At 38.4% G+C, this 17,972-nt stretch overlaps 1 protein-coding gene across 1 annotated transcript in view; it reads left to right on the forward strand.

Moving 5' to 3' along the window:
- The first annotated feature begins 5,442 nt into the window (after positions 1-5,442).
- Positions 5,443-17,972, forward strand: part of LOC120636661 (dystrophin-like protein 1) — a 274,699-nt gene continuing 262,169 nt past the window's right edge. Inside the window, exon 1 of the mRNA XM_039908223.1 lies at positions 5,443-5,643. The gene's annotated coding sequence lies outside the window, so the exon portion shown is untranslated. The remainder of the gene's footprint in view (positions 5,644-17,972) is intronic.

Raw genomic sequence — 17,972 nt, forward strand, 5'->3', positions numbered from 1 at the left:
TCATAAAGTCAAAGTTTCAAAGTCAAAAATATCTTTATTCAAGGCCCATAGGTGGCACTTTTGATGCGTACATAAGAATTACACGGTAGTGAGATGACGGCGATAACCACATTTGTAAACATAAAACTAAAGCTACGAGGGTTCCAAACGCGTCCTGGTCTAAGAAGAAGCCCACAACAAACTTAGCCGGGTGTTTTTTTTCTTTTGTTATCACCATCTCACAATGTCATTTTAAGTCATTAGAAGAGCAACCGGGTTAGAGCAATAATTTACACCCAAGCTTTTTTATCGATTACGTAGTCCTTTATACTATAATAGGACTTTTCCATAAGCTTACGTTTAATACAAACTTTGAACTTTTTAAGAGACATTTCCAAGACGTCAATTGGTCGTTTATTGTAGAATTGTACAATTGAAAGAACTGTACATCAAATGGTTTACTACTAATACTGGTATAATTCGATATTATAGCTTAGAAGTTATTACGGGAGTAGGATTTTATGTCTTAGAATAATGTATCCGATTGACAGATGTAAAATTACGTCACGTCGACGTTAAAGTAAAATTATTGACACTTTTAATTGTGCTATTAGACATTTCGAAATAAAATAAATACTTGACTTCTTATTTTATAAAATATTTATTATTATTAAATAACCTTAAACAAGCTTGGATTTTGATGTTTAAAGTTTTATTTTTTAATTTTTATTTTTATTTCATCATATTTTGATTCCATTTATTTTTTTAACATTACAACCTTATTAATTAGTATTATTTTAGATATTTATTTTGTAATGCTGTTATATTTAAAATGCAATTAATGTTGAAATTATTTGTAAACGTTGTAATAAGCTGAACATTCACTTAGCTCACAACGAACAAACTTGGACATGAGAAAATGTATTAGCTGTTGGTTTTCCTAAATAAATAAAGTGAGTGAAACCGCGGGGAACAGCAGGAGGTATAGGATAAATTTTCAGAACCTTTTCTACCTTAAAAAACTACGTAAGGTTTTACATTAATTGATTAAAAGTAATTGGAGAGTCTTACTTTTATTGGAAACGGTTTAATGGCGTATCATGGATAACCGACGACGATGTGCAATTATAGCTGCATTAAGGTTTAATCTTGTAGTATAATTACGTAGATTTCAATAAGGTTAAACGACATGAAATATATAATTAATTTAATATAATAATAGTTATTATTAAGACAACTTTAATGGCGCAGCGGTGTGTGGCTGTAGTTTTATGTAGGAGGTCCACTTGGCGATCTGGGCGGCCTGCTAAGATTCTGGAGTGAGCTCGGCTGGCTGGAGAGACCCAGCGGGGAGCCGTACCAGTGGCCGTACACCGGAAGGTTCCGGCCGACCAAGTACGGAGACTTGACCGACCGACCCGACCAAGGCGAAAAAATGAGAAGAAATAGAAGAAGTAGGAGGTCCCGGGTCCGATTCCTGGCAGGGATCATTTGGGAATTTGTTATTTGGATAGAAGCAGGCGTTAATTTCAAAAATTTCGGAAATCCATAATATATTATGAAAATTAAGCTTAATTTGCTATACTCAGCGAACAGCAGGAGAATCTGTATGGTACAATTATTCATTGTAAAGTCAACATCTCCTGAGGATGCTCCGGTTTCGGAGCGAAACGTGCGTAGAGGGTACATTGCCGAGGATCTGTTTGGTGTGGAGTATAGCATATTAAGCTTTAATTTTCATAATTTGTAATTTATTAATTTATTATGGTCTAGAAACCGATCAGGGATCTGGGTTTAAAATTACTGCCATAGTCCCTAACATGTTAGCCCGCTACCATATTAGACTCGATATTGACGTAAGAATGCAGTCAAGGGCTAACTAATAAAGAAATTAAAAAAAAGAACAGAAATTAAGGAACTGAGGGGATTCGCATGACTATCGCCTATTTAATTTTTACTATTGAGACTTTTATTTTAATTGCATTATTTATTGACAGTAACTTTATTGCTCTACCTTTACGTTGCTCTTGAGGGAGCATCTATGTGCATAAGTTTTCTACCATTTGATAATCTGTATCCTCACTTATGCTAGATATAGCTTTGCCTTACCATTTATTATCAACATCATCATCGTCAATTCTCTAAGGCCTCTGAAGAATTATTTCGGTTTTCATTTCAACGTTGTAGATATTGATAATATTTTTACCAATACTTCAACTCTTCAATACGCAATATTATTGTCAACATCAAAAATATTGGCAATAATACTGACGAGTGTGCGGGCAGCCTTATTAAGTAAAAAATCTAACGATACCTCCAAATGGAGATCGTAGAATATCCCTATACGTCTTTTAAAGTAATAGAAAGTCCCAAAGTTCTAGAAAAGGTTTCTTTTTTTGTAATTGGCTCTGTATGATTTACCGTGAGTATAAAACCTCTGATTGTATATAATCGACTTATTTCTAGCTTCCTTTAGCTTTTGGTAAATTTTCAGGAATGCGAAGGTGCTAGGAAAATGTTTTGTTCCATTATCGGTGTCATTTTATTTCATCGTTGTCTTAAATGTGTTTTGGTTGAATTGAACCGCTTGTTTTTTTTTGACGTCACTAATTCTGTATACCTTTCCAAATGAACTCCTTCCTCATTAAAGTTTATTTTAATAATAAACTTAGTGATTTTTAGGAGATCTTAGTGAAAACGATTTAATAACTGAGATTATCTGATAACGCGCTATCTAAGATGCAGAAGTAAAAGAGAGTTCAGGCTCTCTAAAGTCGACCAACCACCCTGCTAGTCATATAAGCTTTTTTTATGATGGCCCACCTAATGGTAAGTGAGAACCATCGCTTATAAACAGAGACACACTGCACAGGTTATGCAAGCAGGTCCTGCAACACGCCTACCTGTGGACATTAATTTGAGGCGTGGGTAACCTCATATGACGGCCGATTGGTGCAGTTTACAGCGACCCTGCTTTCTGAGTCCAACCGTGGGTTCGATTCCCATGAATGTTTTTCAGTGTTTGGGTGTTTATATGTATATTCTAAGTATTTATGTATATTATTCATATAAATATTCATCAGTCATCTTAGTACCCATAACAGAAGCTACGCTTACTTTGGGGCTAGATGGCGATGTGTGTATTGTCGTAGTATATTTATTTTATATGCCTGTAATTACACCGGCTACCCTTCAGACCGGAACATAGCGGCAGAAATAGGCATGGCGGTAGGACTTCCCCGGACGAGCTCTGTCAGGAAAAGTTCTACTAATAAAACGCGTCTTACCACGCGTTAGAACATTCGTCGTAGAAATAAGTCGATTATATAGAATCAGAGATCTTTATACTCACGGTAAATCATCCAAAGCCAATAACAAAAAAATGAAACCTTTTTAGAACTTCGGGACTTTCTATTACTTTAAAAGATATATAGGGATATTCTACGATCTCCACTTGGAGGTATCGTTACACTAGTCAGTATTATTGACAATATTTTCCATGTTGACAATAATATTGCGTATTGAAGAGTTGAAGTATTGATAAAAATATTACCAATATCTACAACGTGTAAATGAAAACCGTAAATCTTCAGAGGCTTTAGATTGTTGTTTATAATGAATGGTAAGGCAAAGCTATATCTAGCATAATTGAGGATATAGATTATCAAATGGTAGAAAACTTATGCACATAGATAAAATAACAGTTTTTAAAGAATAAAATGTAGGGAGCTCCTACAAAAGAAAGTTGTCTGCACATATTGCAAAGTTTATGTTAGAAAAGTTTAGAGTTAGTTTATCCATCACTCGCCCTACCAAACATAGGTTGTTTTGCAGCGGTGACTGACCAAAATTTTCCCAAAATTTCTTCCGCGGGAGTGTAGATAACAAGTGACGAAACAATCATAACATCACTGTAGGTGGCCTGTGGTAGCAAGCACAGGTCAATATACAGGTGGCAAACTTCTTATCCAACTTACGCTCCAACCTTTTAAATATAAGTATACAAGCTTTTGCCCGCGACTTCGTCTGCGTGGACTTCAGGTTTGGGTCTAAAGCTCCGCTAGTTAACAATTTTAATCCTATCACGGGATATATTTGAGAGATCGGTATAGAAAGTACATGTCCTATTCCATAGCATTGGTGACATGCATACTTAATTTCATAGCTGTCTGCCCGCGGCTTACCTAGTAAACAATTTTAGATTTTCCTTCGAGAACTACTTCCGGAATCAGGATAGAAGGTAACCTATGTTATTTTCCATGTCAAAAGCTACATGCATGCCAAATTTCATACAAATCCTTTCAGCCGTTCCATTTATGCGCGATTGATTAAAAACATCCACACTTTCACATTTATAATATGAGTAGGATGTTATTTTTATTTTTTTTTACGACAATACACACATTTCCATCAACCCCAAAGTAAGCGTAGCTTGTGTTATGGGTACTAAGATGACTGATGAATATTTTTTTTGTATAATATACATAAATACTTATATTATACAGAAAAACACCCAGACACTGAAAAACATTCATGCTCATCACCGAACATTTTCCAGTAGTGGGAATCGAACCCACGGCCTTACACTCAGAAAGCAGGGTAGCTGCCCGCTGCGCCAATCAGCCGTCAATATTTTCCTAATACTCTCTAAATCACTAAATACTATACAATCTAACCAAATGATTGACTAATTAGCAATTCAATTTTAACCTAAAATCTTAAAATATTATTAAATAAAGAGATACGTGAACTTACACCCCACTACTTTACTCTATTAACTTTCTTTCTATTAACTTACTCATAAGGTTTTGTCATTATAGTCTTCACACAATATAAAAATGATTAAGTAACTTAGTAGTTAACGCACCAATCAGTCATCTAGATCTTCATTAAGAGAGAGTTTTAGTTGCCACCGAGTCCTACAGAAACAGAAAAAATTATTGAGAAAAAGAAAAAATAAAAACGCTGCGTCGCGAGGAAACTTTGTTAATATTGCAGATATTAAATAATAATAATTGAGTCAAAATAAACTTGTTATTACTAAACTAGAGCCAAGCTATGATAGATGGAACAAACTCATCCAACTCTCTCTTTCATTTAACTTAACTTTATACTCAAAATTAGGAAACATCAGGCCGATCGTCACAGCATGCCGATACTTTAATTAAGTTGGAATGTAAGGGTGAGTTAGTCCTGTCTGTAGAGGCTTTATGAACCCTGGCGGTGTAAAAGCACGGCGACGTTGCCGCTCCGCTCCCGCCACCGCCTCCGTTGTGTCCGGACTCCGGACTCCAGCCGACCAGCGCCGAAAGTTTCCGATAGCGCCCGCCATTCGACACTCGGCAACTCGGCTGACGGTTCTCGGAGTCTCGGCTCACAGTGCTCACTGCTCATACCGCGTACTACCTTCCGTCGACGACCGCGTGCCTATGCCAGCCGCGCCGCGCCAAACTTACAAACTCACTTTCCGAAACCTGTTCCCGACAACAAAAAACATCTATTACGAAACAAGATTCACTTCTAACCTCCCCAAAGACCTGAGACGGTCTGTGCATGAACCTTGAAACTTTAACGTGCTTGTGAAAAACTTGGACAAAACTTTTTCAAAAGTTTTTGACGTGTGTTGAACCTCTTGTCACGGTTAAACGAAGTTCTCAATAACCGGTAAGTAAAATGGATATTGTTGAATTAAGAAATGTTCGAAACTTTAAAAGGAACCTTCAAGCCAGTTTGGGATATCTATGAACGTGCAGGATTGGTCTGCTTGGAATATTTGTTGTCACGTACATTCTTGTCGGCTTCCACAAAGCTTACGATTAGCCAATCAACAAAGGCTTGGTTTATAAACGTTTTATTTCAAAGAACTTTGTCCACTCCACTGTCTCATAACACGCACTTATTGTTTGTTTATCGGGTTGGTTTCTTGTTGCACATTAAAAATTACTGCGTGGTAAGGAGACCGATAAACTTCATTAAAAGTAATAATTGTGAACTAATTCCACTTGTGAGCAATTCCGACCCATTCAGTTTTTCAATTTTGTTAATGTCGCAAGTTATGTGAACAAAAGTTTTCTTCAACTTGTAAAACTTTGTAGGTTAAACGTAGAGCCTGATTGTTAAATGATTCTCGTGTGCCAGTGTTTGACGGTTTACAAAGTATGAAGCCTTGGTGAGGTTAAAGTACAGTCCCTACCTGGCATTTAACTTCCCTATAAACCGTATAAAAAATACAGCCTTGAACCAACTAAATTTCTCAATTATATTTTCTGTTTAATATTATTAATCAATATAATTATGAGATTCACAATATCTATAGAAGACAGGAATGTATAGTTTAGATCCACCACGCTGCTCCAATGTGGTTGGATGTATAATGACTTGAAGGCCATGTCGACAAACTTGTTAAATATATAGGTTAGGTTACGTAGCTACATATAACTTTAAAGCTTATTATTTTTATAATCTAAAAACTTGTTTTCAAATTAGTTGGTATTCATTATTAAAACACATTTATATACCGAGACAATGACCACAAAGAACTTTTAGGTTTAAAAAAGCGTATAAAATGACAAATCACTTTCCGACATTCTTGGGATGATTGTTTGCGTGAGGTATGGAGGAGTTCTTTGAAAGGATCGTGCCTGAGTTTACATTGTAACTAGTATCTACCAAGGTAGGTAGGTAATGTAAGCTCTATAGAAGATATGACTAAAACCTTTGTGTATTGGCCTTTAAGTATTGCATTAGGTGACGCATAATTTTACTTAGATTACTAATACAATACCAGGTGCGTTTATTACTAAGAATCTAAAATAATTAAACGGAACTAAAAAAGTAGGTCTATTTAGATCCTAAAACAAAAAGGTAAATAAAACCTTAATTAATTATTTTAAGGCCGATAGGCGCCCACCCACTTAAACACCTTGACTTTATTAAATATATTTTTATGCAAAAGTTTGTGAATTCGTTTATTTGTCACCTATGCTCGGCACGACTGCTCAAGTTATCTATTTTTCATCCTAAAGACGGTCAAAGCTTGAACTTGAAATCCTTATCGCGGGATTTAAAAAATAAAGCTAAACCGATCGGGTAAATTGCATTCCGGAAATGGACGAAGGGAAAACCAAGTTCTTGCCTTATTAAAAAAAACACCTACATTTTATATATAAAAAACAGACAAAATAACTTTTTTTAATCAAGCTAAAAAGTTTGGTGATTCAAATATAAAAAATATTCAACATTTGTAATTTCAATAATTCAAAACTTATGCCGGTTCGAATATGGATTTTAACAAGAATGCACCAGTTGCACATCGAAAGTCGAAAAATCAAAGTTTCGATAACTTAACTTCAACTAACATTTTATGGTGCGTAGGTTAATTGAGAGTCAATTAAATTTTACCTAAACTAAGAAGTTTTGGTAGGTTGGTTGTTTACATAACCCACAATGTTATCCATGGATATAATATTATGTTATGTGATAAGGTAATTTACTTTAGATAGATTTTAAATAGGTAGGTACTTTCTTAGTCTAAGGCCGTGGGTTCGATTCCCACAGCTGGAAAATGTTTCTGTGATGAACATGAATGTTTTTCTGTGTCTGTGTGTTCATTTGAATTTCATAAGTATATACGTATATTTTTCTTAAAATTATTCATCATGTATCTTAGTACCCATATCACAAGCTAGGCTTACTTTGGGGCTAGATGGCGATGTGTGTGTTGTCGTAGTATATTTTTTTTTTTTTTTTTACTTTATCGATATGAAATGCCCAGTGTCTTCCTAAAAGTTTATAGAATATTTACATCCGGAGATATTACACACGAATACTCGCTGAAGCAGCGTGGTTGTTATAAACTTTCAGTGGAGAATTAATTCGATGGGTTCTGGGTATCTGAAAGTGCTCTAACAAATCTATTTTTTAAACTTACACGAAAGGGTCTCACGTATGTTATGAAGTTTGAATGAATGTACGTCTGTCCATGTTTAAAAGACAGAAAAACAAACAACACATTGCCTTAGATAATAAATATTTGGTTATTTAAACGTAGAGTAAAAGATAATGCTTTTACCAGGAAATTTAATAAGGGAATATTTTTAAGGGCATCATATACTCCTAATAGTTTCGTTGACATATTGTTTGCTCGAAAAATAATTATAGAATGAAAAATAAAATAGCATTGTTTCAGTTACAATAAACCTTTTACAAATAGTGGTTAAAAATTATACTGTTTAATTAACTATTGCTAAGTGTTTAGATCGAGGAATTCCGTAATTCAAAGAAAAAGGAGAAGTTTACCCCCGTTTATTATTATACCTACTCGGAGAGTTGATAAAGCTGTGGGTGGTGATACTTTTTCACTGTTTCCCGGGAAGAATATTTTCTCCTGCCCATGCTAGGTAATGAAGACCAGTATAAGGCCATGTAAAGCTCGACTAGACCAACGAGAAATTGAATTTACTCATATACTCAGAATAAAGAACTTACATTAACCGTGTACACGACTAATGTTGAAGCATCAAAAACCCCTCCACTTGAGTATGATTCCTCCAACGAACTGTTAGTAACTTCATACCATTTAGCAGTTGACAGTAATTATTTTACCTCTAAGGTTCAAAGCGTTAACTATAAAATGGAAACAAGGGATAAAGTTTGTATGCTAGCAATATCCCGAGGGTTTAAAGTGACCTAATCGCTAGATCGCGATTTATAATACTTTATAAATAAAACTCTAATTACGACTTTGTTAGTTTGTGTAGAAAAAAGTTGAAAGGTAATCCCAATCATCTAAAGAATCTAAACAGTTTAAAAATATCGTAAGCATACCGACTTATACTAAGAATAGATGTTAACAAGAAACAATTTTTCCGATAGAATTACTTTTTAATAAGTCCCCCGACACGAAGCTTAACAATTTTCATTTTTTTTTTGTACCTTTACAATATTTTAAAATGCGAAAGTATTTTTTTTATTTATCCTTCAATCACGCAGCAAGAGAGCAACGGATTGTCGTGCTCCATGCTCCGTGGCATAAATATATTTAATGAACCGGCCAGTAAACTTTTAATTTTATTATTACTTAATAAGTAGACTGGCTTAACAGATTTTGATGAAATTGAAGTTTGTTATTAAAGTTTTAGAAAATATACAGTAAGGGTTTAAATTGAAAGTAAGTAGTATAAACCTTCTTTATTACCTACTCATATAATAAATTTAATAGTAAAATTGTTGGCCTTTTTGCTTCTTTCAAGGATATAAGGATACAGTTAAAATAAATAGAATGCGAGGATAGAATATCATAATTTCGAAAATCTTCTATAAGTTTTTAGCTTACGTATAGAAGGTAATTTAATTTGCATTTATTAGTATCATTGCGTCCTGCTCTTTCTTGATACGAGTAAATGAATGGAGCTTCTCCAATTCGCTAATTCGCTGCGAAGCCTTCGAAGGTAAGATTTTAATGTAAAGTTATGCTTTTCAGTATTCGAGAAGACTAAATTAAAGCGAGCTTATCGGTATGTTACAGTTAAATGTCTTTGTGAATGACCGGTCCGGTTTGTTTGAGAATGTTTGCACATGCATATATCCAACATGAATACATTTACGTTTCGAGTGTATAAGATACTGCCTGTGCCTAGAACTAAAGGTCCTTGAATGAGGTAACGACATCCTTCACCAAGAAACGGGGTCATGATCATCATTCCAACCAATGGACGTCAACTGCTGGACATAGGTATTTTGTGGGGGTTTCCAAATATTACGCTCTTGTGCCGCTCGGGTTCAGCAGTTCCCTACAACTCGCTTGATGTCATCCGTCCACATCGTGGGGGTGTACAGTGGTAGACCCCCAGCATAGAAACGCAGCGGCGCTTACCCGTGCGAGCTCAACATTCCAGCACCTTGGAACCCCAACGTCCGTAGGTTCTCCGAGCGATGTGACTTCTGAACTGAATCTGAAACTGAACTTCGCGACTTTTTGAGCTACGTGTGTAATTCTGGTTATGTTTTATTCGGTCGGTAAATTCCATAGCGAAGTGCAATTTTTAGATTTCAACAACTACGTGTCTCCCATATTATGAACAACTAAGTCATTGGATCTAATTTTAATATAGTCATCATCACATCAACCGATAGACGTCCACTGCTGGACATAGGTCTTTTGTAGGGAGTTCCAAGTTCCACGATTCTGAGCCGCTTGGATCCAACGGCTACCTGCGACGCGCTTAATGTCGTCTGTCCACCTCGTTGGGGGTCGACCAACGCTGCGCTTACCAGTACGGGGCTGCCATTCCAGCACCTTGGGACCCCAACGTCCATCCTTTCTCCGAACTATGTGCCCGGCCCATTGCCACTTAAGCTTCGCGACTCGTTGAGCTATGTCGGTAACTTTGGTTCTTCTACGAATCTCCACATTTCTGATTCGATCGCGTAGAGATACTCCGAGCATAGCTCTCTCCATCGCCCGCTGAGTGACTCTAAGCCTTCTTATGAGGCCCATAGTTAACGACCATGTTTCAGAGCCATAGGTCATCACTGGCAACACGCACTGTTCGAAGACTTTCGTCTTCAGGCACTGAGGGATTTCTGACGAAAAGATGGCACGGAGTTTCCCGAACGCTGCCCATCCGAGTTGGATTCGGCGGTTCACCTCCTTCTCGAAATTGGACCTACCTAACTGGATCGTGTGTCCTAGGTATACGTATTCGTCAACAATTTCGAGTGCAGTGTTCTCAACGATTACTGGTTGAAGCGGAACATGAGCATTAGACATAATCTTCGTCTTGCTCATGTTCATTCGTAGGCCAACCTGTTGAGAAGCTCTGCTGAGGCCATCGAGCATCGTATTTAGGTCTCCCAGAGTCTCTGCCATTATGACTACATCGTCGGCAAACCGAAGTTGAGTGATGTACTCGCCGTTAATGTTGATGCCAAGTCCGTTCCATTCCAGAAGCTTAAAGACGTCCTCCAACGCAGCGGTAAATAGTTTCGGGGAGATAACATCTCCCTGTCGCACGCCTCGCTGCAATTGGATTGGTCTCGTAGTCTGATCCTGTATACGAACTGACATAGTGGCGTTTTTGTACAAACACTGCAACACTTGGATATACCGGTAGTCAATTCGGCATCTCTGCAGTGACCTAAACACAGCCCAAGTTTCCACCGAATCAAAGGCTTTTTCATAGTCCACAAACGCTAAGCAAAGTGGCCGGTTATACTCTTCAGTCTTCTGTATAACCTGCCGCAGCGTATGAATGTGGTCTATGGTACTAAAGCCCTTACGGAAACCGGCTTGTTCGGGAGGCTGGAAGTCATCAAACCTACGAGCGAGACGATTCGTAATGACTCTCGAAAACAGCTTGTAGATATGACTCAGCAGCGAGATGGGTCTGTAATTCTTCAACAAGGTATTATCACCTTTTTTGAAGAACAGAACCACCACACTCCTGTGCCATGCCTCTGGCGTTGTGCCTTGGTGAATAACGGAATCAAACAATCGCTGAAGGACTTTCAGTATCGGTTTTCCACCTGCCTTCAGGAGTTCTGCCGTTATTCCGTCATCACCCGGCGCCTTGCCATTTTTAAGCTGCTTGAGAGCCACACTAATCTCGTATAGGCTGACGTCTGGGATATCTTCGGTATAATGTCGAGTTAATTTGGCTCTAGGATCCTTAGCCAAATCTTCAACAGGCGTCTGTACTGTGGTGTACAACTGTCCATAAAAGTTCTCAACCTCACCCAAGATCTCAGGTTTGGAAGAGACAAGACTACCATTATTGGTCTTCAGTCGCATCAACTGGCTCTGACCGATAGACAGATCTCTAGCGAACACTTTAGAGCCTCTGTTTTGCTCGACGGCATTTTTAATACGCTCTGTATTGAAGTGCCGCATATCACGAGTCTGTGATTTAGAGATCTGCCTATTAATCCGCCGGTAAGCGGACGCGTCTGCTATAGACTGTAGTCTCATCTCTTGCCTCTCCGTCATAAGCTTGAGTGTATTGGTTGAGAACCTATTGGCCTTGTTTCTACGGTGGGCCTTGTAGAATTTGGACCCGACTGTTTGGACAGTTTCCACCAGCCTGTTGTTCAAATCGTCCACAGTGTCGCAATCTGCTAGGCAACCGAACCGGTTCTGTAGTTCTAGTTGAAAGCTCTCGGGGTTTTGAATATGGGCACGAGTAGGCCGGAGTGTAGACTTCACCAGTCTGACTCTTTCAAGTTGAACGTTTATACTCAATGTGCCTCTTACCATACGGTGATCACTTCCGGTTTTAACCCTGTTGATCACAGAGACATCATTGAATACATGCCGTTTGGTCGACATGATGAAGTCGATCTCGTTTCTCGTGGAACCATCGGGGCTTATCCAGGTCCATTTCCTGTGTGGCCGCTTCTTGAAGAAGGAGTTCATCATATAAAGGCCCTCCTTCTCCATGAAGTCAGCCAACATTTGACCCCTGTGGTTCCGTTGCCCATACCCAAATTGCCCCACCCTCAACTCTGAACCAGTTCGCTCGCCAAGCTTCGCGTTGAAATCCCCCATCACAATATTGTAGTAGGTGTTCGAGGCATGTATGGCTTTTGAAATGTCCTCATACAAAACCTCTACATCCTCGTCTGGGTGTGCCGAAGTCGGCGCGTATACCTGTATGACCTTCAACGAATACCGTTTGGTAATTCTGAGTATAAGGTATGCTACCCTGCTCGACACACTTTCGACTTTTACAACATTGTTGACGAGAGACTTGTGGACGATAAACCCGACACCACCCTGTGACTGTTGGTCACCCTCCCGGTAGTAAAACAAGTTGCCGGATTCCAAGATTATCGAGTCCTCCCCCTCTCGCCGGACTTCAGACAATCCTATAATATCCCAGCGCAACTTGCTCACCACTTCTTCCAGCTCAATCACCTTTCCATCGGTCCTCAACGTGCGTGCGTTGTATGTTGCCAGGTCAAGTCGTCGGGGTTGGCAGCGGAATCTCTGCCGGAGATTCTTAACACCCCTTGCCCCGCCGTTACCATAACCGCTGCCAGAGCCAGGAATAGCGGGGCCGCCGGGAACTAGGGGCTGTGGTTTTTTTCTCCTTCCCATTAAAGATATGCCCGATAATGACCACGCTGGGCAGGCGGGTTGGTCATCGCAGGGCTAGACTGATCGCCCCGGCGTCGCTGCTGCCCGACACCGGTCTGTGCCATTTGTTCAGCCTAGCCAATTCGAAGTGGTTATACCGCCACTTGTCGGTCGCCAGAGCCTCGTCGGTTAAACGGCAGGGTGCACCACGTGCAGGTGAGGTTGGCAATTTGGGAGGCTGACTGGTACTAGCCACACCCACTTACACTTTAATATAGTAATTAGATCGAATGACTTAAGTATAGGTAAGAAGTGGTGTTAGCCCGACTTAGACTTCAATGTCGGGAGGCCGAGCTCGAATATCAGCACGCACCTCTAAATTTTCTAAGTTATGTGATTGGATTTTAAGCTATGAAGACACAATTTGCTTCTACGGTGAATGGAAACATAATAAGGAAACCTGCATACGTAAGAGTTCTCCATAATGTTTACAAAGGCTTGTGCTGTCTACCACTCGTCACTGGGCCAGCGTGGTGGACTACGGCTTTAACCTCTTCTCATTGTGGGATACTATGCACGGTAGTGGGCCGGTAGTGGGTTGATATGATGATAATGAATGAAATTTAGGTTAAAAAATGATATTAATTAAGCTAGATTGCAATTTTAACAAAGTATCAAGCAAGAAAAAACTCAAATAAATTTTAATAAAGTTAAATGTTAGACGATATCGAATAGGTTTCTTGAATTAAATTGTATTCATTGTAATACCCTTAAGTAACGAATATTATTGGGACTGTATTCATAAGTACGGAGTTAAGGTTATAGTTAAATTTGGACTTTCGAAGTGCTTCCTTTTTATTTCCAATTTTAGTCAACATTGCTTTAGGGGGAAAGGTTTGATGGGTTGTCGCAAATAAGCTGCAACATAGATGCCTGTTACGCACGTACGTACCATACACGCGATATTTGTTTTTAATTATTTCATCAAATCAACCCACTACCGGCCAAAGGGCACGGATTTCCTCTCACAATGAGAAGGGGTTAAGACCATAGTCCACCACGCTGGCCCAGTTACGATTGGTAGACTACACAAGCCTTTGAGAACTTTATCAGAACTCTCAGGCATGCAAGTTTCCTCACGATGTTGTCCTTCACTTGAAGCAATTGATGATATTTTAATTGCTAACGCACATAACTTATAAAATATAGAAGAGTGTGCTAGGATTAGAACCTGTCCTCCTTAAAGTGAACTGCTTCACAGCGCTGACTACAAATGCAGAGTGTAAAAGCGTTGGACAGCCGAGTAGATACGGATGCAAAATTCAATGCTTAACTATTTCATTTGCATGTATGTATAGGATATGGAAACTGTGTCACGAATCACGAATACTAGACCGATGCTCCCGGTGGATTTAGATATGAATTAGTAGGGCAGGTTTAGTTTCAGAGATTTTACTTAGCTTGTAATTTAGTGATCACTTTTTGTATAGTCGAGCCGAGGAGTTTCGCAGTTGTTTTCGCTAAGGAAACAATAATTCTAACTCTAAGCCTTTAAGTAGTTTTCTTAAAGGCTTGTGGAGTCCACCAATACGCACTGGGCCAGCTTGGGAGCAGTGGGAGGAGACCCGACCCCTGTACTGCGCCAGTAATGGTATCTAGCAAAATTCGTCATGGGTCATTTTACTTGACCAGAGTGCGTTTAGAACTTAGATATCATCCTCATCTCACTTTAAAACGAAAGAACTTATGTAATATGGAACTATTTGATAATATGATATTGATATTTGATTAATATAAACAGAATTACTTCTTTGAACATAGTTAATAATGCTGTTCATAGGATGATATTTGAAAAAATACGAAACACAGCCCGAAGCAATTGTCTTAAATTATTGTTCAGGTAAATTACTGAAGCGATTTCTCTCCGCGTTTTCCTTGTTTGGGAAGAACATGGCCGGAATTCAAAATCGAGAACTTTTATCAACTCAGTGGATGTACATGTGCTGATAAAATGTAAGAGGAAATGAAGAAAAGTATTTCCGTGATACTGCGTAGCGAGATAGTATTACAAAATCATCTAACAAGATGACACCTTCAGATACAGAGATGCCCTGCTGGATTGAAAATCAGAAAATTTCCATGCTAAAATTGGATTTCTTGAAATCATATAATATGTAGCGACTACATTCTAATATTATAAATACGATGGTATGTTTGTTTAAAATCACACTAGCTGTGGCTTGATTTTCAAATCCCGCCGAAAATTTTACTTTTTCCGGGACAAAAATTATCAAAAGCCTATAACAGTCTACTGCTGGTCTAAACGCCTCTATTAAAGGCAGGGGTTTCCCATAATCAGCAAGTAGGACAGACGGGTTGGTGATCGCAATAGACGCTGCCGCCCGTTCTTCTTTATATTCCCTAAGTCACCTCGTATCTGTGGAAAGAGACAAACTGTGTGTGTTGTGACAACGGTATTCTGATCTGCCTTCACCACATAGCAATGTGGTGAAGGCAGATCAGAACCATGAACCAGAAACCATGCCGAATTTTCAGAATTGATTCGAATATTGGTAATAAACAGATATACTTCCGCGTTTCTAATATTAAGTAGCTTATGTTTAGCTCAACCAGTGCATATAACATGATGTCAATTTCCCGTAGGCACGGGTCCGTCTCAATACTTGTAGATGCCGAATTTCCTCAAAATTGTTAACCTAGTTTACAGACAAGGCCGAAACGTGCAGAAAAATTTAGGCAAATGCACTATAGTATTTAAAGTATATAAATTGGGCTAAAATAGGCTGCCTATGTCCAGAGCAATCTATTTAATTTTGTAGAAGTTGGTAATGAAATTTGGAGAGCCCGTCTCTATGTTTGTGCAGATAAATTGATTGAGGGCAAGTTAATGATGCAAAGGAATTGGGCGAACGTCTCAAGTTTATTACGTCAGAGCTTCCTCGACAATTTAATAACGGCTTCGAATGAGCAACTTTACCTGCAAGAATTCACTTTATTTCAAAAAACTGGTGATCGGATTCTATTTTATTACATAATATTTAAACTTTGTTAGTTTGATGGCATGTTAGTAGGTTTTGTTACTGATGGGCCAAAAATTACTTAATGGATTTCGAACTTATAAAGCTTGACTGCCTCGTTGGTCCATTGGTTAGCATGTTGGACTTCGGAACATGAGGTGTACGGTTCGATTACCGGTTCTAGAACTATTATTTAACAAACTAGTTAAAAAGTAAGCCAAAAATACAGATAAAGTCTGTGTATATTCCACACTAGGATTCCTTGTGTCGTGGAAATCACAATTACAATATATATATGATTAGGTTATGTGCCGAAGGTGGCCATAGAGGGAGATTTGGTAGGTAGGAATTCTATATATTCCAAATCAGGAAGTCGAATATCTCGTTAGGACATTCCTCCAAATCAAAACAGATGGTATTTCTGTTAAGAAACTTTATTCTTGCGAATTACAACGCAGATTATTCACGCCGCCTCATCTGGGGACAGAAGGGCTGGTTCATTTCTTGAGCAAAGGATTTACCTGGCTGTTCAGCGCGAATGTAGTCAGTATTCTTGACATCATTCCGTACGGTATGACTTGTGCACTAAAAAGTTAAGTTATAAGCTGTATTCTTATATATATATTTTTTAGTTTTAGTTTCTTGTAATTTTTTAAGAAAATTTAAAACATTTTTTAGTTTATTTACATTTAACTTGAGTTTGTAGGTGCCAATTTGTTCGATAACTTTTTGCCATCTTGTAGGTAGGGACATAATCCCTATTTCTTGCTATAGAAATTTTGGGGCTTCTGATCAAAAAACTGCGTTAAGTAGTTTTGGCAGTCCTCTCGTGATGTTAACCTGACACTGCCTAAAGAATTATGAAGAGACCGTAACAGGCGGAAATCAGAAAGTGCAAGGTAAGGACTATACGGCAGATGCATTAACATCTCCCAGCCAAACTATCTTAATTTTTGCTGAGTGGCTAAAGATGTGTGTGGTCTAGCGTTATCATGATGACAAACTAAACCGCTTAATATATTAAAAGTTTATTTAGAGATTTCTCAAGAATCTCATGGTCTTCTCGTCTTACTATTGAATTAAAATATGTCGTAAGCACTTACAATTTCTTGTAATTGACATTGCGAAATTGCGTTCAAAGCATTTTGTTTCCCGGTAAGTTCTTTATGTTTTTAATAAAGTACAATCTGGCTTTACCTTCTCAGAAATTCTTTCACAAGTGTATCATCGCCAAAGTCGGCAGCGCCAAACCCTGCTTTTTGAGTCAAGGGTGTGGGTTTGATTCCCACAATTGGAAAATGTTTGTGTAACGAACATGAATGTTTTTCCGTGTCTGGGTGTTTATTTGTATATTATAAGTATTTATGTATATTATTCATTAAAATATTCATCAGTTCTTAGAACCTATAACACAAGCGACGCTTACTTTGAGGCTAGAGGGCGATGTGTGAATTGTCGTAGTATATTTATTTATTTATTTATATTATCATCATACCAAACCATTATCGGCCCACTACAGGGCATTGGTTGATTGGTGGACTCCATACATCTTTGAGAACATTATGGAGAACTCTCAGGCATTCAGGTTCCTCGCGATGTTTTCTTTCACCGTCGCAGCAAGTGATATTTAATTGGTTAACGCAAATAACTTTAAAGTTAGAGGTGCGTTATGGAATTTCGAACTCGGCCCCTCGAAAGTAAAGTCGAAGTCCTACCCACTGGGCTACCACCACTCTAGTTATATAGTATGTAAATTGCAATCGCAATTCTCATATATGTCACCCAGTGTCGTGCAAAAGCATGCAGGTACCTGACTAAATATCCCGATTATTATCGCATTTTAGAGAATCGGGACCGGTTAAAATATACCTATGCTTCCT

The sequence above is a fragment of the Pararge aegeria genome, chromosome Z (assembly GCF_905163445.1).
Source record: "Pararge aegeria chromosome Z, ilParAegt1.1, whole genome shotgun sequence".
NCBI classification, from domain to species: Eukaryota; Metazoa; Arthropoda; class Insecta; order Lepidoptera; family Nymphalidae; genus Pararge; species Pararge aegeria.